This window comes from Panthera onca, chromosome C2, assembly GCF_046562875.1.
Source record: "Panthera onca isolate mPanOnc1 chromosome C2, mPanOnc1 haplotype 2, whole genome shotgun sequence".
NCBI classification, from domain to species: Eukaryota; Metazoa; Chordata; class Mammalia; order Carnivora; family Felidae; genus Panthera; species Panthera onca.
The window spans coordinates 40733361-40760113 of NC_138347.1; the positions used below are offsets into that span (position 1 = coordinate 40733361).

Sequence of the window (26753 nt, forward strand, 5' to 3'; positions counted from 1 at the left end):
CAGAGTTGAGTAGTTGTGACAGAGACCATATGGTTTGTGAAGGGGTTCAGAACAAGCCACCCTGGAATGTGCCACGTTAGCATGTAGATTCCATTGAGCTGAAGTGAACCAAGGCCCAAAAGACTCAGGAAGAGATTTTAAGTTCCTCTTAACACCTGAAGGAACTTAGAAGTGATGTAGGCATGCCAGGTCTGGGGACCCAAAGGGGGCCCCACGAGACCAGCCAAGAGGGCCCTGGGCTATATGCAAGATAGAAATCAAATGCAAGCTAGCAGGAAGTGAGACCAGAGTTTATTTAAGGTATAGAGAGAGTGCAGATACAGATAGAGTGTCTGGGAGAATCAGAAAGGAAAGGAGAGAGAGTCTGGTCTTTGCTTGGAGCCTGGGTTTTTCACTGAGGATAATGGTCTGGTGTGCATGTCCTGTCAGGTATCCAGAAATCAGGCAGAACAAGGACAAGTGTCCACGTGTCCTTCGTAAGTCACCAGTTCCTTGGAGCCAGGGGTCTTGGTGTTGAGATGTCTAGCACTGCTGGTCTGGCATACCCACAGGGTGGCCTCCTCTGGTCGTTCTTGCCCGGTTCTTCCTTAGATGTTATCTAGTATGCTGGAAGCCTCTAAAGAAATCATGAACCCCTTGACTCTCACAAGTAAGACATAACTACAAGGCGTGTGTAAGATGGGAGTGCAGGTCCAAGGAGAAAAGAAGCAGGAAAAGGAGCAAAAAACAGATTTGTATGGAGTCCTTCAAATCTCAGAAGCCCTCCCTACCTCATGAGTCCTGGTCCTGGAAGAGAACTATCACTAGAGATAACTACAAAGAATCTGGGCTAGGTGTGGTAAGCTGGGGGTGTTGGGGGGAGTGGGGGGGAAGCTCTGCAGGGTCTGGCGATCAGCTTCCTCTCTGTGTCCCATTGTCTCTGTCTAGCAGGGAAGACGGTTAACAAACATTTGCTCTTACCCTTTGAAGTTTTAGGGACATCTACCTACTGCTCCTAAGCTCAGGATGGCATATAAGCCTCAATTGGCTGACTGCCCGTGGGCCTCCTACTCTTATGGCACTCTCATATATACATAATCCAATTTGCTTTTCTCCTGTTTATCTATTTCATTTGATTAATAGACCAGCCAAAAGTACCCAGAAAGAAAGAAGGGAAGAGTTTTCCTCCTCTATACTTGCAAAGCCTAAAATATTTGTTACCCGATCTTTAACACAAAATGTGTGCCTGTCTCTGAGGTAAAGGAGCAGCTTTACAGGCAGGACTGCTGATGTCCACAAAGGTTCAGTGGTGGGAGTGCAGGGTGATGAAGTAGAAGTAGTAGAAAAGTAAGGAGAGGTGGGATAGGGCCAGTTTGAGAGATTTTACATTAGACACTGAGATGCCACAGCCGTCTTCTGAGCCAGGGAGTAATTGTTAGAGTGCTCTCTAGAAAGGTTAATTTGGGAGCCATTAGTAAAATAGATTAGAATACAATATCCATAACTCAGGTAGAGAAGCAAGTTAGAAGATGATAGTAATGGTAAATATACGACGCAACATGCATCTAGTTCAGCAATGATTTAGAAATGAAAAGAAAAAACACCGACTCTAATATTTATTAATAATTAATACCAATAGGACTTTAAAAGATCTCTTAATCTGAGCTTTATTCCAGGATTAGTAAACATGATTTGACCTGAAAATGTTATACAGAACCGTGTGCCTAATAGCAACCAATCACAAAATCCCCTCTTGAATGTGATGTTAACTCACTCCTCTATTAAGTCATTTATTCATTAAAAATTTATCCTGTGCCTACTATTTTCTAAGCACTAATTTTTTTTTTAAGTTTATTTATTTTGAGAGAGACAGAGACAGCACGAGTAGCAAGGCAGAGAAAGGGGGAGAGAGAAAGAATCCCAAGCAGGCTGTGAGCTGCCAGCTTCACAGAGCCCAGTAAGGGGCTCGAACTCACGAATCCATGACATCATGACCTGAGCCGAAACCATGAGTCAGACGCTTAACTAACTGAGCCACCCAGGCACCCCTCTATGCACTGTTCTTGGTGAATGAAAGAACAGTGAACAAAAGAGAAAAACATTTCAGTCCTCATAGAGCTTACATTCTAGTAGGAAAGTAAAGAAACATGTAAAATATAACAAGGTTAGATGGTGACATGTCCTACTGGTAAAAAATAGGCAAGAGAGTTAAGTTATAAAGGGGAGAGCTTATTAAAAAGTAAGTTATTTTTTATATGGAATGGTGGGGAAAACTTCTCTAAGAAGGCAACATTTAAGCAGAGTACAAAGTGGTACAGGAGCGACCGATGTGGCTATCCAAGTAGAACAGCAAGTAGGAAACTCTTGAGCAGATTTGAGGAACATCAGGAAGACCAGTATAGCTAGAGTGAATCAGCGAGCAAGAGGCAGAGTAGTGGGAAATTAGAGGTACCGAGGGGGCACAAAGCCAGCGCCTAAAGTTTATGATGAGAATTGTGGTTCACACCCTAATCACAATGTGAAGCCACTGGATGATTCTGAACAGAGTAGTATGATCTGATTTTTTGAAAGGATCCTTGAAATAAGAAAGAGTGAGGACACAAGGCTGGGTGGAAGCAGTGAGGCCAATTAAGAAACTATTTGCAGTAAATCAGGTGAGAGATGGATAGCTTAGACCATGGCAGTGGCAGTGAAGGTTGTGAGAATTAGTCAGACTCAAGATATTGTTGGGAGAGCTGACAGAATCTTCTGCTGGCAAGACAAAGAGAAGAGAGAATGAGGACTCCAGAGTTTCTGGCCTGAGCATCTGGAAGGATGCAGTTGCAATGAATGAAGATGCAAGCATCTGCAGGAGAGACCAGCTGGGGTAGGAGAGATGTGGAGAAAGACTAGGAGTTTGTTTTTGTTTGTGCTAATTTGAGACGTTTACTACACGGCTAAGTGGAGATAATCAAGTTTGCAGTTGACAGTGAAATAATGATACCCCTTGATTTTCTCAAGCAGTGTCTGAAACCTGTCAAGAAGGCCTAAAGTGTGTGTTTGGAGAGCAGACTCCAACCAAAGGTATAAATTTGGAAATCATTAGCATAAAGATGTTATCTAGTACCATGATAATGGCTGAGACCAGCAAGGTATGAATTTAGGTACTGAGGAAGTCTGAGGATTGACTTCTGGATGCCTCCAAAGTTAAGACGTCAGGGAAATGAGGAGTTGGTAAGAGAAATAGATAAACAGTGGCTAGTTAAAGCCAAGGAAAACCAAAGGAGGGTGGTGTTCTAAAAGCCCCTGGAGAAAATATTTCCAGGAGGAAGAAGTGAGCAAATGTTTAAATGGTAAGTCATTGACAAGGGCCACTTAAGTGACAGAGGATAGGAGACTGAATTATAGGAGTTCAAGACAGAATGGAAGATACTGGGGTAATGAGCACTCTTTTACAAGAGTTATGATCTAAAAGGGAGCAGAGAAATGAAGTGGTAGTTGGAGAGTGATGTGGAGTCATGGGAGGGTTTTTAAGGATGAGAGAAAATGCTATCCTTATGGTAATGACCCAGGAGAGATCAGGAGATTGGGGTTAACTACTGGTGTGATATCCCAGAATAGGCAGGTGTGGATGGTATCTAAGGCACAGTAGCAGGATTGGTCTTAGGTGCACAGACAGTTCATTCATATAAATGCAGCACAGCAGGAGTCAACATAGTGAACAAGCTTTCCCCGACACAGTTGTGTGTCCAGGAGCCAAGTTACTTTACCTCTCTATGCCTCTGGTCTCATTTGTGAAACGACAATAAAAATGGTCCCTGGCTTATAGGGCTGTCATGGAGATTAAGTTAGCTGGCTTATGAAAAGTGCTTAGAATGATTTCTAGTGAACAGTCAGGGCTCTGTAGATGCCGGTTATTGTTATCATAGCAAGAGGAAGAAAGGTACAGGTGCGCAGGTGCAGACAGCAAGGGGGATGTGGTGGGAGAATGAAGGTACTCTCTTCTGATTGCTTTTATTCATTTACTTATCTTTTACTAAAATAGGAAGCAAAATAGGTCATTTGTTGGGACCGAGGAGAGAAATAAGTGTTAGATCTTTGAAAAGAGGGAAGGAGAGGTGTGAAATAGTTGTGTGGGAGAGCAGAAATGTACCTGGGTTAGGAAAATGTAGTAGAATTTCTTGGTAACATTTTATGCCCACTTGAAGTTTTGTGAAGATAAATTCAAAGTTAGAGATGGTTAAACTTTACTCCTTCTATGTTCTTCTTCTTGAGTCCAGGTGAGGAGTGTGCATAAAGTTGAATTTAACTGGGGTTGGGGTTTTGCCAGAAGAGTAAAATTAAGGAAAGGTAAGAGACTTGATGTACTCAAGAGAGTGATTATATAGCAATTGACAATGGACCTTTGCTGGTTGCAAAGAAGGAGATAAAAACTAAACTAAAGAAGGGACTAAAAACCAAACTTGACAGTGAAAAGATCATAGGATTAATAACTGTAGGCCTAAGGATTTCTGGAATCACAGCATTGAAGGGAGTGAGTTGGAAATATAAGACACAGTAGTTGGAAAATGCGATACTGAAATTGTTATCAAGCAGGGGATGTAGTCCTAGGTAATAAGGTGTAAGGTATGCCAATGGGAGTGGATGAAGTCTTAGCTTGGGCTGCCTTAACAAAATACTACAGACTGGGGGGGGGGGGGGGTGCTTCAACTACAGGAGTTTATTTCTCATAGTTCTGGAAACTGGACATCCAAGACCCAAGCACTAGCAGAGGCAGGGCAGATGGTAACCTTCTTCATGTGTCCTCACACGGCCTTTTCTTGGTGCATGTGGGTGGAGAAAGAGAGGAAGCAAGATTTCTGGTGTCTTCTTATAAAAGTACTAATCCCATCATGAGGTCTGTACCCTCATGACCTCATCTCAACCTTATAACCTAAAGGCCTCATCTCCAAGTATCATCACATTGGGAGTAGTGCTTCAGCATATAAATTTGTGAGGGGACACACTTCAGCCCATAGAAGATGAAGACAGAGAGTGGGATCCAATCATTGGAGTAGAGGAGAAAAAGGAACTGAGTGGCTATTGGTTATTGGAGTGATCATCTATGAAATCATAGGAGCGGTGTTAGTGAAAGTAACTGTGACCTAGGATTTAAAATCCTTAAAGAAAGGGGGTGACCTAGGATCTGTCGATAATTGCAACAAGGAAGGTGTTGTTTGGTATAGTCTGATGACATGAAATTCAGAGCCGAGTGTTTTTAGGAAGGAGTGAGGAAGATGATCACCTTCATGTCCACTGATAAGAGAAGTGTGAGAGGAAGTAGCTTCTATTTGAGGAAGCTGCAGAGAAAGCAAAATCCTCAAGTTAGACAATGAACAAGAAGGTTAGGATAGAACATTCATAGCAGAGACCCAATGAGACATTTACAGAAAAAGATATTCTGTTTACCTAAGTGCAAAAAGCTTCACTGGCCTTGAGGGATCAGTCACCTTAATTTGGAGAGCTTTGGCCTTGCTTTTACAATTATATAAGAATCGCCTTATAGTCTGATTTCTCATTTATCAATGTGAGTTCCTGGTAATTGTGTATAACTAGTAAATAAGATGTCTAGTGCACTAGAGGAATCTATTTATTTAAAGAAGCACAGTGGTAAATCTTTCCATAAAGTACCATGTCTTTCTGAATCAGATTTCTCATGTTCTCTTTTGACTGATAGAACCACCACAAGGAACAACTATGATGGTGATGAGGAGATTATCTATGCCAGCAGGGGGGGGGGGGGGGAGGGTGTTCAAGGACTAGTGGGTATGGGGGCAGGTGCCAGCAGTGGTAGTTAGCAGCTGTGCTGATGGCTGCAGCAAGGAGAATTTTAACCACTACTCAGGAGGGCAGCATTGGACCCAGACGGGGAACGGATACTGAATCAGCATTTCTTTTTTCTTTTTTCCTTTCCTTTCCTTTCCTTTCCTTTCCTTTCCTTTCCTTTCCTTTCCTTTCCTTTCCTTTCCTTCCCTTCCCTTCCCTTCCCTTCCCTTTTTCTTTCTTTCTTTCTTTCTTTTTCTTTCTTTCTTTCTCACTCTTTCTCTCTCTTTTGGTACTGTTGTTACCCACATCATTCTGGTTTCTCGTTTCCAAATTAATGTCTTCTGGGTTGACCTTGCATTCCCTCTTCATTAATATTATACTGATGATGGATAATGGCTATCTGTGAAAGGAAATTCTGGAATGCCACTCTGTCTTTCGCAAATCTAAACAAAAGTGATTTTGTTCACCAAAAATAAGCATTACTTTGCTGGAAGAGGATGTATTCTGGAAGAATGGCTAACAATTTAAATATGAATGAGGAGAGATTTTTATAGCTTGTCAAGGTGGTGGAAGTGGAGGGAGAAAGTTTGCAGAATGTAAATGTTTAATGGTCTAAAAAGGATTGGCAAATGCTTGGTTCCAAGCTCCTCCTCCGTCCTTCACCCACCAAACCATAGCAGACACCAGTAATCAATCTTCTCATTCTTTCCCACTGAGCTCAAAGGAGGTCACACATTCTTGAATACATTTTTCCAGGCACCATTCCTAATCAATTGGCATAAGAAAAACAGGTAAAATCCAACCATCATCTCAGGTCTAGATGTTTTCTGTGTTTCGTAGGAAATACAGTATCCTTGTTATGTTCTTTAAAGAGAATCACATTTGTGGACATTTGTAAATATTGCCGATTTATTCAGTAACATTTATTTTACGTTTTGACTATGAATTTTATTGTGTTCCATGAATGTGGGATATATTTTTCAATAGTTTGTAATGCAGGTATATTTATATAATGCTTTTGATATTGAGAGATGATTATTTGTGCAGTAAATTCTTTGTGGTGATAATAGTGATTATATATAAGATTTGGTTTAATAATTTGAAAACTATTTCTAATATACTAATTTATAAATAGACTTTAGTTAATGACATTATTTTATGTCTAGCATTTACATATGAATACATATTTGTTTATATTTTTCTATTACTTGTGATTTCAGTGAGAAATTTATCTTGGTAACTAAAATATCTTTAATTAAAATTCCATTGAATATAAATAATGCCTTTCATCATATAATTACATGGTTTAGAGTTTAGAGAGACCTTAGAGATTATCTATTCCACCCTAAAAAGTAATGCAGAAATTAACTTCTACAGTATTTCATTACAGGTAGTTACTCAAATTTCTCAAAATATGTTTGGTAAGAGGGAGGTCACTGTCTTTCTAGATAAGTTACCTCATCAAATACATACTGAGTATTATTGATGTTAGATCTATGGAATCCACAAAGATGAAAAGACATGAATCTTGCTTTCATGGTAACAGTAAGCCAGATATAATACATATATAATTAACTTCAAATTATCTTGTGATCAGAGAATTCTACAAAATATGCTGATTACTTAATGTGTTCAACATCTGAAAGTAAAGCTATTTGATATTGTCAATTCTACCTCCTATTTCTAAGCTTCTAGAAACTACTCTGTATCTGTTTCCTTTTCTCCCTTTTCTCCTCTTCTTTTCTACTTCACAACCTACTGCAAATTGTCTTCTGCTCAACTCTTCCACCAAAAATTCCTCTCACAAGGTCATCAGTGACCATTTTAACTGGAGATTAAAAAAAAAGTTTAGAGGTTTTTACTAGATCTTTTTGCTAACTTAATAGAGTTGGTACATTTCCTTGAAACTTTTTATTCCCTTGAAATCCATGACATCCTAGTTTTCTGCTTCTTTTACTCTAGGTAACTAAAGTAAGTAAGTGACAGAAACCTAATGTGTTTAATCCCTTTTTATTTCATCTTGCCCAAAGCTTGGAACTTCACAGATTTGGTGTCCTCCAGGAGAAGTTAGGCCAGTCAGCCATAAATCTTCAATAGCAGTGTATTATGGACGTTTTCTTTATGCAAGCATTCTTCAAAGGCACTGTGGGGGGAAAATGAGGAAGATGTATGTATATTCTGAAGGAATTTACAATCTACTGGGTACAATATAATCAAATTAATATACTATTAAGAAGGTTAAGGTACAAGCTATAAAAGAAGTAGTAAGCACTATTTGGAGAGTCTTTTCTGGAAATATGGCCAACAAGACATTTAAAATAATTATTTAGTGGGGCACCTGGGTAGCTCTGTTGGTTAAGCGTCTGACTCTTGATTTCAACCAGGTCATGATCTCACAGTTCTGTGAGTTTGAGCCCCACATTGGGCTCTGTGCTGACAGCATGGAGCCTGGTTGGGATTCTGTCTCCCTCTCTCTCTGCCTCTCCTCTGTTTGCTCGCTGTCTCTCAAAAATAAACAAACACTAAAAAAATAATAATTATTTAGGAGGATGGTAGAAACATTAACTTTAGAATTTATGGAATCATGTATGTTAGAAGTTTAAAGGTGACCACTAAAATCAGTGTTAACAATTTTTAGGAAGTAAAATGAAGGGGAAATATGAAGTTAACAGAAAATGAAGTTAAAATTCATTTTAAAAGCAGGACAATTAGAAAATTAAAATGTTAGGAATAAGTTCAAATATATTAGTAGCCATAATAAATGTAAATGGATTAAATTGCCAGTTAAAAGAAAAAGATGGTGAAACTTGATAAAATTTTTTTAATTCTTAGTACTACTAACGATCCATATGGAAACAAATCATCATTCTACCTCCTGCAGAAGTCACTTTAATATGGTTTAATATACAAAATGAGAAAAGCAAAATTTTCAGTCTCAGAAAAAAATAAAGGAGAACATGTAATGACTGAAAGATAAAGAAATATTTCTTAGACGAGGCATCATAGTACAAAATATGTGAGGAAGATGGTTAAGTCGACTTCATATGCATAAAATTATTTCATTTGTGTGAAGCATTATTGGACACTCATTGTAAGCTATAGTAGCATTATTTTTAAAATTCTATTTATCTAATGAAAACATAAAAAAAACTTGAAAGATAAGCCAAAATTGAGCAAAGATATTTGAAAATATGAGTGATACAATATAGCATACAGAATTTTTTAAAATATAATTTATTGTCAAATTGGCTAACATACAGTGTATAAAGTGTGCTCTTGGTTTATGAGGTAGAATCCTGTGGTTCATCGCTTACATACAACACCCAGTGCTCATCCCAACAAGTGCCTTCCTCAATGCCCATCACCCATTTTCCCCTCTCTCCCACACCCCCATCAACCCTCAGTTCTCTGTATTTAAGGGTCTCTTATGGTTTGCCTCACTCCCTCTCTGTAACTATTTTTTTCCCATTCTCTTCCCCCATCATCTTCTGTTAAGTTTCTCAAGATCCACATATGATTGAAAACATATATCTGTCCTTCTCTGACTGACTTATTTCACTCAGCCTAATACCTTCCAGTTCCATCCATGTTGCTGCAAATGGCATGATTTCATTCTTTCTCATTGCCAAGTAGTATTCCATTGTATATATAAACCACATCTTCTTTATCCATTCATCAGTTGATGGACATTTAGGCTCTTTCCATAATTTGACTATTGTTGAAAGTGCTGCTATAAACATTGGGGTACATGTGCCCCTATGCATCAGCACTCCTGTATCCCTTGGATAAATTCCCAGTAGTGCTATTGCTGGGTCGTAGGGTAGTTCTATTTTTAATTTTTTGAGGAACTTCCACCCTGTTTTCCAGAGTGGCTGTACCAGTTTACATTCCCACCAACAGTGCAAGAGGGTTCCTGTTTCTCCACATCCTCGCCAGCATCTGTAGTTTCCTGATATGTTCATTTTAGCCACTCTGACCAATGTGAGGTGGTATCTCAGTGTGGTTTTGATTTGTATTTCCCTGATGATGAGTGATGTTGAACATCTTTTCATGTGTCTGTTGCCCATCTGGATGTCTTGTTTTGAAAAGTAGCTATTCATGTCTTCTGCCCATTTCTTCACTGGATTATTTTTTTTTCAGGTGTTGAGTTTGGTAAATTCTTTATAGATTTTGGATACTAACCCTTTATCTGATATGTCATTTGCAAATATCTTTTCCCTTCCGTCGGTTGCCTTTTAGTTTTGTTGATTGTTAGTTTTGTTGATTTCTTGTGTTGAGCAAGAAATTGCTGAGGCTGAGGTCAAAGAGGTTGTTGCCTGCTTTCTTTTCTAGGGTTTTGATGGTTTCATGTTTCACATTTAGGTCTTTCAGCCATTTTGAGTTTATTTTTGTGTATGGTGTAATAAAGTGGTCTGGTTTCATTCTTCTGCATGTTGCTGTCCAGTTCTCCTAGCACCATTTGCTAAAGAGACTGTCTTTTTTCCATTGGATGCTCTTTCCTGCTTTGTCAAAGATTAGTTGGACATACATTTGGGTTCTCTAGTCTATTCCATTGGTCTATGTGTCTGTTTTTGTGCCAATACCATACTGTCTTGATGATTAGAGCTTTGTAGTAGAGACTAAAGTCTGGGATTGTGATGCCTCCCACTTTGGTTTTCTTCTTCAATATTACTTTGGCTAATCGGGGTCTTTTGTGGTTCCATACAAATTTTAGGATTGTTTGTTCTAGCTTTGAGAAGAATGCCAGTGCAATTTTGATTGGGATTGCATTGAATGTGTAGATTGCTTCGGGTAGTATTGACATTTTAACAATATTTATTCTTCCAATCCATGAGCACGGAATGTTTTTGGCATACAGAATTTTTAATGTTTATTTATTTTTGAGAGAGAGAGAGAAACAGAAAGACAGAGCATGAGTGGGGGAGGGGCAGAGAGAGAGGGAGACACAGAATGTGAAGCAGGTTCCGGGCTCTGAGCTGTCAGCATAGAGCCTGATGCAGGGCTCAAACTCATGAGCCACGAGATCATGACCTGAGACGAAGTCGGATGCTTAACTGATTGAGCCACCCAGGCGTCCCTAGCATATAGAATTTTTAAAAAGTACTAATATATATGTGAGGAAAAGACAACTTAATTGAAAAGTTGGTAAAATAGATGAATAGGCAATTTTTAGGAGAAGAAAGATAAGTGACTAATAAGCTTGTTTAAGTTCATATATAATCTGGAGAGTATAAATTAAAACTACAATGAGAAACAAGTCATATCTCTCACATTAACCAAAAATGAAAAAGCCCTGAAAATACCAAATTTCGGTGAGAATGTGGAGCAATGAGAACAGTGCTGAAAGTAAATATTGGAACAGATTCTACAACTTGGTAATTTAACTTCTAGATATATAAACTCAGAAAAAACTCTGGAATATATGGGTAAGGAAGTGGTTTTAGCAACATTATTTGTAATAGTATAAAGAAGGAGAAGCAATTTAAATGTCTGTCAACATAGAGATTAGATTAAAAATTGTGTATTATAATGGAATATTCTAATGAGTAGACATAAATTTGGATTACGTGTATCAGCAAAGCTAAATATTGAGCACCCTCATCCAAATACTCTATTTTTTTAAAAAGTTTTTATTTTAATTCCAAGTGTTATACTAGTTTCAGGTGTCCATTATGGTGATTCATCAATTCCATACATCACTCTGTGCTTATACAAGTGTACTCTTTAATCCTCATCACCTATTTAACCCATATCTCATTCCCCTCCCCTCTGGTAACTATCAGTTCTCTATAATTAAGAGTCTGTTTCTTGATCTCTCTCTCTCTCTCTCTCTCTCTCTCTCTCTCTCTTTTTCCTTTTGCTTGTTTGTTTTGTTTCTTAAATTCCACATTTGAGTGAACTCCTATGGTATTTGTCTTTCTATGACTTATTTCACTTGGCATTATACTCTTTAGCTCCATCTACGTTGTTATAAATGCCCCATCCAAAATCTCCTAAGTCATAGGATAAGATATACAGCATGACATTATTTTAGTACATTTTGTAAAATGAAAACTGTATATTATTTATAAATACATACTTACAGGAGTGCCTGGGTAGCTCAGTCGGTTAAGCGTCTGACTTCAGCTCAGGTCATGATCTCGCAGTTGGTGGGTTCAAGCCCCATGTTGGGCTCTGTGCTGACATCTCAGAGCCTGGAGCCTACTTTGGATCCTGTGTCTCCCTCTCTCTCTCTGCCCTTCCCCCACTTACATTCTGTCTCTCTCTGTCTCTCAAAAATGAATGTTAAAAAAAAGTTTTTTACATACACATATAGCAAAATTATAAAGATTGCGTGTGAGTGAAAAATACCAAAATTATGGTCATGATTACCTCTATGAAAGAGGGAAAACTCCTTTGGGGAAGGGTAAACCGAGATCTTCAACTATGTTTTTAATTTTTTATTTGTTACTTACATTCCTGCCTATACCTTCTTTTGTATTTGAAATATTTTAAAAATATGTGGTTTTTAAAGGACTGTAAGAATTGGGAGAAAGTAGAGAGATCAATTTCGGAAGCAATCAAGGGAAGTAACAAACTAGCCAAAGAAGCAAAGGGATGAAAGGTAGAGATGAAGTGAAGAGGGCACCACAAGGAGGGATAACACCAAGAGCTACTGCCCTGAAACTGGGAGCAAACTCAGAGAACTGAGGATGGCTTGGTTACAGTTGAACATGGAGATAGAGACCAGAAGGAAATATAATATAGAATGCTTCACGAAAAATCTTTGTTTATTAGGGTTTCTGTTTTTTCATATACAATGAGAAGATATTTAGGGATTTTTAACAAAGAATTATAAGATTTTGTGTGTGCTTTAGAAAGACTAAAATGGCACAGAATAAATCAAGACTGAGAGTGTAAAAATGATGAATCTGATATGTGAAGCATACTTGAGAGACCACTGCAATATTCCAGGCAAGAGATGATGAAGTACCTGTAGCTATGACAGTGGCACTTGAAGTGGGAAAGAAAAGATGGGCAGGATAAAGAACACGGAGATGAGAATTAAAAGATTCAGAGTCTGATGGAGCATTGGGTGTGGGGATGACATGGATGATTCACAGATAACTGCAACCTTTTGAGGCTAGGTGAAATTATTGTTATGCCATTAATAGAAATAGAAAAATAGTAGAATGTACTGGTTTTGAAAATAAAGTTCAGTTTTAAATACATTGAATTTTACATATTCTTTATAGAGATACTGAGAAGGCAGCTAAGTACCTTGTATCTGTTCCATGGTGATATTAGAAGACAGGTAATTATGATTCCACCCAAAGACAACAAAGAAAATATTGGTAGAAACAATATTTCTGGAATGAGTTCTGGAATGACTATTTTTAGGATGCTAGAAGAGAACCAGAAAGAGTTGTGTAATCAGTAGCTAAAAAGGAACTAAGTCCATTGTCATAGCATCATGCTGAACTAAGGGGCGAGAACTAGAACTGAATTAGATGATTCATAGGTTGCCTGTGTCTATTGAGAAAATACCTTAAAAATAATGACTAAAAATGTTGTGTATTGTTTAAAAACAATTTGCTTAAACATTGCTTAGAAATAAATGGTGAAAACCTGAAAGCTTTTCCTCTAAGATCAGGAACAAGACAATGATGTCCACTCTCACCACCTTTATTCAGTATAGTACTGGCAGTCCTTGTCACAGCAGTCAGACAAGAAAAATAAAATAAAAAGCATCCAAATTGGTAAGGAAGAGGTAAAACTGTCACTATTTGCAGATGAAATGATAACTTATATAGAAAACCCTAAGGATTCCACCAAAAAAGAACTAACAAATGAACTCAGTGAGGTTACAGGATACAAAATTAATATATAGTAATCTGTCCTGTTTTTATACACTAATGACAAAGTAGCAGAAGGAGAAATTAAGAAAGCAATCCCATCTATAATTTCATTAAAAAGAGTAAAGTACCAAAAAGAAAAATAATAAAATACTCAAAAATAAGTTTAACCAAGGTGAAAGATATGTACTCTAAAACCTGTAAGACATTGAAGAAATTGAAAACAAAAAGAAATAGTAAGATATACCATGTTCATGGATAGGAAGAATTAATGTTGTTAAAGTGTTCATACCACCCAAAGAAATCTACATATTCAGTTCAAATTCTATCAAAATACCAATAGTATTTTTAACAGAACTAAAACAAATAGTCCTAAAATTTGTATAGAACCACAAAAGACACCAAATGGCTAAAGCAGTCTTGAGAAAAGAATAACAAAGCTGGAGGTCTCGCAATCCCAGATTTCAAGCTACGCTACAAAGCTATAATAATCAAAACAGTACAGTACTGGCACAAAAATAGACACATAGATCAATGAAACAGACTCGAGAGTCCAGATAAACCCATGCTTATATGACCAATTAATCTATGACAAAGGAGGTAAGAATATACAATGGAGGAAAGACAGTTTTCTTTCATAAATGATGTTGGGAATAATGGACAGCTATGTGCAAATGAAATTAAACTGGACTATTTTCTTAGAGCCCATACAAAAATAAAATGGCTTAAAGATCTAAATATAAGATCTGAAACCATAAAGCTCCTAAAAGAAAATATAGGCAGTGATCTCTTGGAAATTGACCTTTTTTTCTACATATGTTTACTCAGACAAGGGAAACACAAAGGAAAAATAAACTGTTAGGACCACATCAAACTATAAAGCTTTTGCACAGTGAAGGAAACCAGCAACAAAGTGAAAAGGCAACCTACTGAATGGGAGATGATATTGGGAATGATATATGTGATAAGCAGTTAACATCCAAAATATGTAAAGAACTCATGCAACTCCACATGATAAAATCCCCAAATAATCTGATTAAAAATAGGCAGAGGAACTGAATAGCCATTTGTCTGAAGAAGACATGAAGATGGCCGATAGACACATGAAAAGGTATTCAACATGACTAATTGTCAGTGCAAATCAAAACTGCAATGAGATATCACCTCACACCTGTCAGAATGGCTTGTATCAAAAAGACAAGAAATAACAAGTATTGGTGAGGATGCAAAGAAAAGGGAAACCTCGTGAACTTTTGGTAGGAATGCAAATTGGTGTAGCCAAAGCAATATGGAATTTCCTCAAAAAATTAAAAATAGAAATACTATATGATCCAGTAAATCCACTGCTGACTATTTACCCAAAGAAAATGAAAACATTAATTCAAAAAGATACAGGCACCCCTGTGTTTGTTGCAGCATTATTTGCAATAGCCAAGATATTGAGGCAACCTAAGTGTCCAATGATAAGTGAATGAATAAAGAAGATATATATGTATGGGGAAAAATATATATATATATACACACACACATACATATACATACATACATGCATATACCATATATATATAATGGAATATTACCCAGCCATTAAAAAGCAATGAAATCTTGCCATTAACAACACCATGGTTGGACATATAAGATATTATGCTAAGTGAAATAAGTCACAGATACACCATATGATTTCACTTACATGTGGAATCTAAAAGAAACCAAACAAAAACAGAAACATACTCATAAATATAGAGAACAAACCAGTAGTTGCCAGAGGGGAGGAGTGGTGGGGGATACCTAAAATAGGTGAAAAAGATTAAGAGGTACAAATTTCCAGTTATAAAATGAACAAGTCACAGGGATTACAAGCACAGCATAAGGAATGTAGTCAGTAATATTGTAATAACTTTGTATGGTGACAGATGGTAACTACACTTATCATGGTGAGCATTGTATAATGTCAAATGTCAAAATCACTATGTTGTACACTTGGAACTAATACAACCTGGTATGTCAACTGTACTTCAATACAAAAGGAAATTTATGTACTGAAGAAAACTTTAATAAAGTTCTCATTGTAACTCGGTTTTTAAGCACATAATATTTCTAATGCTATTTTAATTGATTTTGACATTTGGTTCCAATTATTTGACCGATGATTTCTTACTTCCCTTCCTATTTATCACTCTTACAGGGATTTTCTCATCTTCAGAGCATTTACCAAAACAATAGTTTCCAGAAATAGTTACAGGACAAATGAAGTGTAGTGAAACAGTCTCAGTTCATTTTTCCCATTGACGGAGGCACCTTCCAAAGCCCTGAAGTTTTAAAAATGACCTCCCTGTAGTGATTTTAGCAATAATGCTCTTATGTTCACCTATTTTAGCTACATCCATTGAATCAATGGAATTAGTTTTCTTTTTAACTGTGGTCATCAATCTGGCAGTACATGACATACCCCGTAACCTTAGATGTGACAATGTAATTTTGACATTCCATGTACTTGTCTGTTATCTAGAATATTTGCATGATCTAATTCATATCTTTACAGATGCAACAATTGTTTTCTCCTTAAGGTATTTCTCTAAAAAAAGTCATTATAAATCCTAAGTATTTGGCATGTGGTTTAAAAAATTTGTATTTGTTCAACTATTATTTCCAAATGCAAAATGATCATAGATTCTTAAATCTGGAAGAGGCCTTATAGAAAATTAACCTGCATCATTTGACACTTGAGGAATGAAAAGCCCAGAAAGATTAGAGGACAACATAAAAGTCACATGGTGTGTTAACACATCATATGCGATTCAGAATTACATAGTTACAAGGACCAGCATATAATAAAATGATTAAAAAATGACTTGCATATGTTGGACATTCTAAATATTACTAGCCATCCCCCATGGACGTCAAACTGTATTAAGAGCTGATGAGAAAACAAAAGGAGGTGGTAACATTGTTCCTTTCTTCTAGGAGGTACATACTTGGTAAAAATCTTTGCTGTGTGATCTGCAGATTTAATACAGAAAGTTGTCAGTGTTGGATGAAGGAAAAACAAATGAATGATTTTAGTTAACAAAATGCTTTTTCTCCATTCCATGGTAAAATTACTGTCAAGCCAATCAAGGCATTTTATAGATTAATATTTTTTACTATATTAAAAAAAAATTTTAATGTTTATTTTTGAGAGAGAGAGTGAAAGCGAGTGGGGGAGGGGCAGAGAGAGAGGGAGACGCAGAATCCGAAACAGGCTCTAGGCTCTGAGCTGTCAGCACAGAGACGGACACGGGGCTTGAATCCACAAACCGTGGGATCATGACCTGAGCCAAAGTCGAACACTTAACCGACTGAGCTACCCAGGTGGCCCTAGATTAATATTTTTTTAACAAAGCTGTCAGACCCATTATCATGGGCCAGATGCTTTGAGGGTTCACTCAACCAAAAAAAAAAAAAAAAATTGTTGTCAAAAAGGCTTGACCAAGGAGGATTGGGAAATTTAGCTAGATTTTTCTCCCTTTTTCCTTCATTTAGGAAGTATTTGTACTCCTCATTCAATACTAGAAAGGGGGTGGTGCACCAAGGCCCTTTGAAGAGTAGATATGAAAACAGTAGATCTTAAATAATCCAGTGGTACAAACTTTTGAAAAAATTATAAAATTTAAGCTTAACTCAGGTTAGCACTTCAGGTTGTCATAGATTAGATACATTTTGGGGAAGGAGGTAATGGTTAATAAAAGAAGTTACTGCTAAAATAGAGAAATTTATAGTGTAGTTCTCTCTAGTTTTTCCTTCTAAATCATATATTTGAGTTTTTTTTTTTTTTTTTTAATTGATTTGAGACATGTGTAGCAGGAAAGGGAAGAGTGAACCATTAGAAAAGTAACCACAGTAAACTGTGCCAACGTGACATTAAGCCATAATGACTAAGGGATACTAATAAAATTTTGGACTAAGATTAATTTTCAGGAAACTATTCAAATTAGTTCCATTTAGCGTTGAATACATGCTTGGGTACATTACCCTTACTTAAGACCTGAAAAGTATGCATTCCCACAGAGTAGTAAGCTATTCTAGATCTGGCCACGGTGTGGAGATGTTGCAACACAGAATCACCTTGCCATTACAGAGAAATGCTGAGTTCTCGTATTGGAACTTGGATTTCCACTGCCTGAATGAATTTTCCTTTTCATTTTATAACATCTTATACAAGTGCTTCCATTTTCCAGTATAAGTTCGTAAGTATGTGTGGCACACTTTTTTGGAGGGAACATTAGAATTTCTGAGCATCTGGTACCCTTAAGTGTTCACATGCAATAAGATGCTTTTAACTGGTCCCCCATACTACCACTTAGGAATCCACATAATGCTAAGCGAACCAATTTCAATGTATGTAGTGCTCTTGAAAAACCCACTAGCGCATGTGAAATAATAGCAAATACCACCACAGTTTGTAGGTTTCATCTAAGAATGGAATTTGTTGTAAAAAGCATTCATGGATTCATGTGCGAATCTAGCTATTCCTTCATTCCATAAACACGGAGTGCCCACTCTGTACCAGGCACCTTTCCTGGATAAGGAGAGAGACAAAATGACTTGATACCCACTTACTGGAATAGAGTGACATTAAAAGGATATGCAAGTACATATTATCGTGCAAGATAAATGTACTGAAGGGAAAATAAAGAATATAATGAAGTATTATAAGCTAATTCAGATGGAAGAAAGGAAGGAGGGAGGTGATGGGTAGGCAGGTGAAAGTGTTCCCAGGAAGAGGGAACAGCTTTTGGTGAGGTCATGGTTGGGGGTGGGGGGGTGGGGGGGCTGTAGTTTGGCAAGGTTAACAAACTAGAAGAATGTTACCAGGTTACTAGGGCTTGAGCTTGTTGAGGACGGTGGGACTAGAATGGCAGGAGGTGACCTGCCAAGTCAGGGGCCAGAACATTAAGGTGAGTGAAATGACAAGGACTGTTACATTTTATTTCAAGCTCTGTGGGAAGTCTTTGGAGGAATTGTAAGAGAGTAATAAAATTTTGCTTTTTGCTTCCTGCCATGCAATGTAAATTCCAACACTAAATATTAAGAATTTTAAGGATATTTTACTAGCTTTCTTTTTTCTTCAATTTTATATTTCTTTTTCCAGAAAATACTTTAGACAGGAGATGCTTGAAGTTTAAAATCTAAGTTTTTTGCGTAAAAAAAATATATATTCCTTTGAAAATATCTTTTGATTTTGCTGACAATATCCTACTTTTCCATTGCAACATAATTCTCCAGGCTGCAATGGGTTTGGGTAATTTGATAGCTGAAAGGAGTAAAGGAGTTTACCTTGAAAAGAAACTGGATCATTAAATTACTAAACTATATTTTAGCAATGTATTTATTATTCACGGGAAAAAAGAGCCAAAGGAAAAAAAAAGGAAGAAGTAGAAGAATAATTCCAAAGATTGAGTACAATACATAATTTGAAGGAATGTAGATCCTTTAAGTTGAGCTGAGTATCTTTCGGCAGGCAGTAACGAAGCCATGTTCATCTCTATTAAATGAATTTGCTTTGTCACTCTGTGCAAATTATTAAGCATTCTTTTGCACTCTCTGAGAATTTCCACACAATGTGTCTCGGAGAGTGATTGTTACATGCTGAAGTGACTGAAGGTGTATCAGAATTGGCTACGAGTTTTTTTTTTTTTTTTTTAAGTTTATTTATTTATTTTGAGAAAGCCTGAGCAAGGGAGAGGCAGAGAAAGAGGGAGAGAGATTCACAAGCAGGCTCTGCGCTGTCTGCACAGAGTACAACTTGGGGCTCCATCTCATGAACTGTGACATCATGACCCGAACAGAAACCAAGAGTCAGACATTTAATTGGCTGAGCTACCCAGGCACCCCAAAAAGTTCTTTAATTAGTTAAATATTGTCCACACCCACCAGCTGCAAAGCTGCAACATAATGGAAAAAGCAATAGAATGATAAGGAGTGAATATTAATTATAAGGATGAAATTAAGATACGGTGTTTGCTCAAGTTGAAATCCACTTGTAATCCACACTCAGGATAGAAGGAATATTTACAGAAATAGATACATGTGTGAAGAATACACAGGTTTGGTGGAATTCATCTGCTTAATGCTTTTTAAAGTGACATTTCAAAGAACTTAAACTGGAAATGAAGTTCTTTTATATTTGCCCACATACCATTGTTGATGTTCTTTCTCTTGTGTAGATTCAAGGTTTCATCTGGTGTCATTTTTCTTTGGCCTGTAGAACTTCCTTTATCTTTTTTTTTTTTTTTTTTTTTTCTTTTCTTCTTTCCTAGTCCAGGTCTGCTATGAATTTTCTCAGCTTTTTTTGAGAATTTCTTCAACCTAGAATTCTTCTGAGTACAGAATTCTAGGCTGACCTTTTGTTTTCTGTCTGCATTTTAAAGATATGGTCCTGTTCCCTTATTTCTGACAATGAGAAGCCTGAAGTCATTCTTATCTTTGCCCTCCATACAGAATGTATCTTTACCCCTTCTCCCCTCTCTGGCCGTTTTTAAAACTTTCTCTTTATCACTTGTTTGCAGCAATTTAATTATGACATTCTCAGGGTAGCTTTTTAAAAATTTTCTTTTTATCTTGCTTAGGATTCGTTAGGGTTTTGGAGTCTGTGAGTTTATATTTTTTATCAAATCTGAAAAATTTCTCTTGTCATTTCTTCAAAGATTTTTTTTCTATTCTACCTTTCCCTCCCACCTTTTTTTTCCTACTCAAGACTCCACAAGACATATATGTTAGGCTGCTTGATATTGTCCTACAGGACAATGAGGCTCTGTTAATTTAGTTTAATTTAATTTTTCTATGATATTGGACAGTTTACAGTTTCTATTTTTGTGTCTTCCAGTTTATATCTTTTCTCACTTCTCAAGTGTTTAATTTGCTACCAACCGCACCCAGTGAAATTTTCACGACAGGTAATGATTTTTTTCATTTGTGGAACTTTCATTGGATTATTATTTATTTATTTAAATGTTCATTTATTTTTGAGAGAGTGAGAGCAAGCGGTGGAGGGACAGAGAAGGGGGACAGAGGACCTGAAACAGGCTCTGTGCTGACAGCAGAGAGCCCGATGCAGGGTTTGAACTCATGAACCTTGAGATCATGACCTGAGTTGAAGCAGGACGCTTAACTGATTGAGCCACCCAGGCACCCTGTTTTATATCTTCATTATAGTTATCATTTCCTTTAAAATCTGAGCATATTTTCAATATTTATTGTAGCTATTTTATAGTCTTTGTTCACTAATTCCATTATCTTTGTCATTCCTTGGTCCGTTTATATTAATTGATATTTTTCCATGTTAAGGTTTATATTTTCCTGCTTCTTGGCACATCTGGTAAGTTTGGATTGGGTGCCAGACATTGTAAATTTCTCATTGTTGGGTCTGGATTTTGTTGCATTCCTTTAATACGTTCTACAGTTTGTCTAGAAGGCATTTACGTTACTTGCAAATAAGGGTGGTCCATTCAAGGCTTGCTTTTAAGCCATTTTTGGCTGGGTAAGTGTACCCATTCTCTAAGACTAGTTCATCCTGTATAGGGTAGTCTTTTCTGGGGACTCTGCAGACACCAAGTATATTAACCTGCTGGGCTGTCATAACAGAATACCACAAACTACGTGGCTTAAATACCAGAGATTTATTTTCTCACAGTTCTAGAGCTTAGAAGTTTAAGATCAAGGTGCTGGCAGAGTTGGTTTCTGGAGAGACCTCTCTTCTTGGTTTACAGATGAACACTCTTCACTGTGTCCTCATGTGGCCTTTTCTCTATAGTTGAGCTGAGAGACATTAAGTCGTTGGTGTCTCTTCCTCTTCTTATATGGAAGGACACCAGGCCTATTGGATTAGAGCCCCGCCATTATGGTCTTATTTAATCTTAATTACCTCCTTAAATGTCATATCTCCACATGCAGTCACACTGTGGTTTAGGGCTTGAACATATTAATGTTAGGGGGAAACAATCCAGTCCATAATGCCCAGCCTCTTCAATAAGGTTTCTCTACTCTGTCTGGTGGGAACTTGAATGAATAATACTTAGCCTTGTATGAGTTGTCAAAACTTCTTTGTCTTATGGATACCCAGTAATTATTTTTTTCCTTCAGTTTTTTTTTTTTCCAGGGGGGTAGCTTTGTGGGGTTTCACCTTTCAATGGTTGTATTGCTCTTTATTCAAAGACCTTAGGAAACCCCTATGCAGATTTCTGGAGCTCCTTCTTCTGTTTCATCCTCTTCCCTATAAATTCTAGCTTTCTTATTTTATTTGAACACTAGTCTGTATTTTCTCACCTCAGTGAGACTAACACCTTACATGCTTCCCCTCCCTGTGCTGCACCTGGAGATTGCCTGAAGGCAGAAAGCTTATATAGATCTAGGACTCACATTGGCTCCCCTTCTCTCAGGATTTACAATTCTCTTCTGCCGATTGTTCAATGTCTGGAAAGAGTTATATATTTTTACAATTTTCTCCCTGTTTCTGGCAGGAGGTCACATCTCACAGAAGCTGTTCCTTCGTGAGCTGAAGCAGAAAGTCCTTCTAATTGACATTTATAAAATTAAAGACTTTTGAGTAAGTTTTTTCACAAATTATTTATAATATTAACAGACTTACTTTCTAGATCTATCTAGAAGATAGATAGAAGGATGATGATGGATAGATAGATGATAGAAAGGAAGAAAGATAGAAAGAGGAAGGAAGGAAGGAAGGAAGGAAGGAAGGAAGGAAGGAAGGAAAGAAGTCTAGATATATCTGGAAGGTAGAATATTACCTACCTTGTCAATCTAGATATATTAGGTCATACTGTGATTCCAATCACAGCCTCCCAAAACCTGCAAATTATATTCAGTTAGAATCCTACATGAAATCCTTATCAAATAAAATTCAATCTCACACACTGAAAATATTGTGACATATATTGTGGACAGTTTGCCCCCAGTTGAGAACCACTGCTATAATACACCCTTAGACTGACCAAATATGTAAAAATAATGAAGTTCTTCAGCAGTTGAAATGTCAGTGATCTTGTGAACATTTTTTTAGCAGTTGTCATTCAACTTTTTGGCCAAGTGCAAGTCACACAGATGTAAGTGTAGGGAGTACCCCTGAGTTCACAAAGTTGTGCAGGTGACGATGATACACACAACATATCGGGAACGGCTATTCTAGAGCTCAAACGTGAGCGTGCGGCAGAATTGACTGGTGGCCCTGCTGAAACAGATGGCCAAAGCTCCCTCCCTGGGACTTTGATTCGGTAGGCCTGCCAAGGACCTAAGAATGTGCATTTCCTACACTTTCCCAGCTGACACAGTTGCTGTTAGTCCCTGAACCATGCCTTGAGAATCACTGTCTATGACATAGTTGCGTCATTTAACTATGGCAGTAGTAATTTTTAAAGCAACTACTTTCATTTATATATAATATGATAAATATATATCTCAAATACAATTGAGATGACCATGTGGTGTAGTGAAGGAAGTGTGGGAACTGGAATTAACATGAAAACAAAACAGAGGCACCTGGTTGGCTCAGTCGGTTAAGCGTCCAACTTCGGTTCAGGTCATGATCTCACGGTTTGTGGGTTCTAGCCTCACGTCGGGCTCTGTGCTGACAGCTCAGAGCCTGACACCTGCTCCACATTCTGTGTCTCCCTCTCTCTCTGCCCCTCCCCTGCTCGCTCTCTGTCTCTGTTTCTCTGTGTCTCAAAAATAAACATTAAAAAAATGAAACAAAACAAACAAAAAAAAACAAAAACATTGGTTCAGCTCTTGCCTGACCCTTACTACAAAGCCATTTTGTATCTCTGAATCTCTGATTCATCATCTGTAGAAAGGGAATTATAATATATGATTAGCTGCTTTACATAAGTAACACACTGCAGTTAATTAATTTTCTATAATAAACACCACTTTTACTCCACTTCTTTCCCCATGCACACTTCACGGGAAACAAGACAATAGCGTATGGACTCTAAAATGACTCTCAACAATTAAGGCAATAGTCCATGGAGGACTCTTTATCAGGAAAACTGAAGCATAATAATCTTTTTAATCTTCTTGGTCAATTTTGGAATAGTCCCTAAAAAGTACAGTAGGCCCTGAGTTCTGGCCATATAGATTACATCTTGTACCTCTTTAACCCCTTCTTAGAAGACATGAAATCTGGATTTACTTTAGAATTAACCAGCATTTTGAGATTTTAATACTCTGATGCAGAATTATGAATATATCCATCATGATTATTTCAGACTAAACTGAAAACATTTAGATCTACCTTATTGGACTATCTGGTTTTCTTCTGATCATTTATGAGAAATGAACATGACTTCACTTAGGAGTTTGCTTGAAAGCTTTTGCCAGTAAGATGCATCAGTCATTAGGAGGTTGTTTCTCAAGATAGACGTGTTACACAACGTTCTTTACTGCATTTTCCTGCTGGAAGGATGTGTAATGTATGTTACCACTTCTGTCATTAAGGGTATGGATCTTGCTTAGCATGACATCTTGTGGGATCCTAGTTGTGTGGTATATTTATAGGCATCTAACTGGATGAATAACATCTGATGAGTTCAAAGCACACACATTAATGGTAGTATGGACATCTTTCTGAATAAACTACAAAAACAAATCCAAATTCTGTGGTAATGCTTCCATCTGTCCTATGATATTCATTATTGTAGGATATCATACAGTGGTGGTGTCACAAATGTTATGTCTCTGGAGCATCATGTAACCTTGGGAGCAGAAATATCTGAAGAACCAAAGGAGAGTAAAGGCTATAATTAAAAATAAGCCCCAAGAAATAGTTTCCATGTGGTTGCAAGAAGCCCTTGGGCACAGCTGGAAAATTTCAGGCTGAAGTATGTTGGAACAATAGTTTACAGAGGAAAGTAGCTGGGTTTGTGGTTACCTTTGGAAGTGAAATTTCCTTGCTTGGTTATAATAGCAAACTAGCTATAAAGTTTGGAAGAATATCTTCTGAAGAAGATTGTTACTCCCGGAATTACAAAGAGAAAAATAATAGAAGATTTTTAGAAATGAGAGTAGGGACTTACACTCACATTAAAAATAATTTAAGAATGGTTTATTATGTACAAATGAAAATAAGTTCCAAGGTGTAAAGAAAAAATGCAGATTTATTTAATAATGAAGGGTTGAAGAGTCCAAAATTCAGGAGAGGAGATTAGGATTTCCTATAAAGCTGTAAAATAAGATTATATTTTGAATGTTGTGGTAAAAATCTCTCTTTTTAGTATTTGAATATCCCAATATGTCTAAAATCAGCTCATCGTTTCTATCCTGATTTCCTTCTCCTTATTTCTCTTTTTGTTATTGTTACTGGCTTGATATTCCTCAAGTCATCTAATCTTGACATTTTGGTGTTTTTTAAAAAATTTCCCCGCTATTCATCTTCTTTATTAAATCAACTGTTAATTTCTTTCAACTCTCCTGCTAATAGGTCATTCACATTCATATCCATTTTAAAAATTGTTTTAAGATGTTGGGATTATTGAACATAGTCTTTAAAAAATGCCAGGCAAGCGGAGGAATATTGTGAAGTTGTAACGTCTTCAGGTGTGGATAATCATTTGGAAACGGGAGGTGGGGGTGACAGAGAAGTTAATTTGTGGTTGATGAAATTTTAAGAAATCAATGCATTGGAAAACTAGAGTGAGATCCAGGAGTAGGGATAGAAAAGCTAAAAACAGATGTGTTGCAGGCATATGTGGGTGATCATGAATAATATTTTGGATGATAGGGGTGCATTTTAGAACAAGAATGTATACTGCTGCTGACAAGCAGAATTATCAAGCTGTAAAAAATGATGCCAAAGATGTATCTATCTGGGGTGGAAATGAATTGAGAAAGTAGCTTCAGTCAATGTTTTGGTAACCTTTAGACGTATTGTTAGTAAGTTGTTTAGTTTGGGGATATAATGTTGGGGATTTGTTCAATTTTTTTTCAAATAACGGTAAAGTTTTTATTGTTACTGAAAAGGAAGCTTAAGAGACTATTGCAATCTATAGTTGTATTAATACGCATGGTGGCTCAGTGGCTTGGTTATCAACTTAGGACAAATTTAAGTACTTTGTGTGAAATCTACACCATAATGTAAGTTCAGCGAGTCGCTCAGAGGATACTAGGATCATCCCATTGTGTTTGTTTTTATTGCTGTATAACAAACTGTCACAAACTTAGCAGCTTTAAAAATCCCACTTATTACTCATTAATTCCATAAATTAGAAGTCTGGGATGACATGGCTGGGTTCTCTGCTCAGGGTCTCACAAGGCTGCATGCAGGGTATTGGCTGGCTTTGTTACCTGGATGCCAAGATGAGAACAGGAATCCTCATCATTCCTGTTATTGGCAAAATTCAGTTCTTTGCAGTTGTAGTAGAGAGGTCCCCATTTCCTTACTGGCATCAGTAGGTGGCTGGTCTTCCCATCTGCGTTCCACCCTAAGTGGCTCCTTCCATGCTCCTAGCAGTGAGTCCTTCTCATGCTTCAGGTTGCTCTGACTCCCTCTTCTGTCATCAACTGGAGAAAGGTCTCTGCTTTTAAAGGCTCACGTGATCAGAACCAAGCCCACCTGGAAAATCTCCCCCATCTTGAAGTCCACCATGCCACAGAGCATAACATAATCACAGAGATGATACTCACAGACTCTGGTGGTTGAGGGAGACTTCTTTATGCAGGGGGGTGGATTTTAGAAATTGCCTTTCATACCTGAGTGATGTCAGCAATGGAATAGTGAGGGTGTGGGTCACAATGCTGTCCAGTACGAACAGCAGACAGAATGATGGAATTGTTCTTCCTATTGGGTCTGTATATTCTCTCTTGTCTCATTTTGTTTTATTTTTTTATTTAAGTAATCTCTACACCCAATGTGGGGCTTGAACTCATGACCCCAAGATCAAGTGTTGCATGTTCTTCCAACTGAGCAAGCCAGGCACCCTTGTTTTGTTTTAAATTGATTTAAACCTGGGTGGCTCAGTTGGCTCAGCATCTAACTTTGGCTGAGGTCATGATCTCATAGTTTGTGAATTTGAGCCCCACATCAGTATCTGGGCTGACAGCTCAGAGCCTGGAGCCTGCTTCAGATTCTGTGTCTCCCTCTCTCTCTGTGCCTCGCCCACACGCGCT

At 37.4% G+C, this 26753-nt stretch overlaps 1 protein-coding gene and 1 long non-coding RNA gene across 5 annotated transcripts in view; one reads left to right on the top strand and one right to left on the bottom strand.

The window, feature by feature from the left end:
- CSNK2A2IP (casein kinase 2 subunit alpha' interacting protein) overlaps positions 1–26753 on the top strand; it is a 517960-nt gene that overhangs the window by 7886 nt on the left and 483321 nt on the right. The gene's annotated exons all lie outside the window — the stretch shown is intronic.
- On the bottom strand, positions 7758–26652 carry LOC132683830 (uncharacterized). 4 transcript variants are annotated; one of them, XR_013557870.1, is made up of 5 exons: positions 26271–26652; positions 25932–26164; positions 22386–22442; positions 21996–22149; positions 7758–7906 (listed from the first exon to the last, which is right to left on the bottom strand). It is a non-coding gene; the product is annotated as an uncharacterized LOC132683830 (long non-coding RNA). The 4 variants fall into 4 exon arrangements; XR_009612403.2 differs by having other exon boundaries at positions 21996–22131; positions 25932–26147; positions 26271–26648; XR_013557869.1 differs by having other exon boundaries at positions 25932–26147; positions 26271–26648.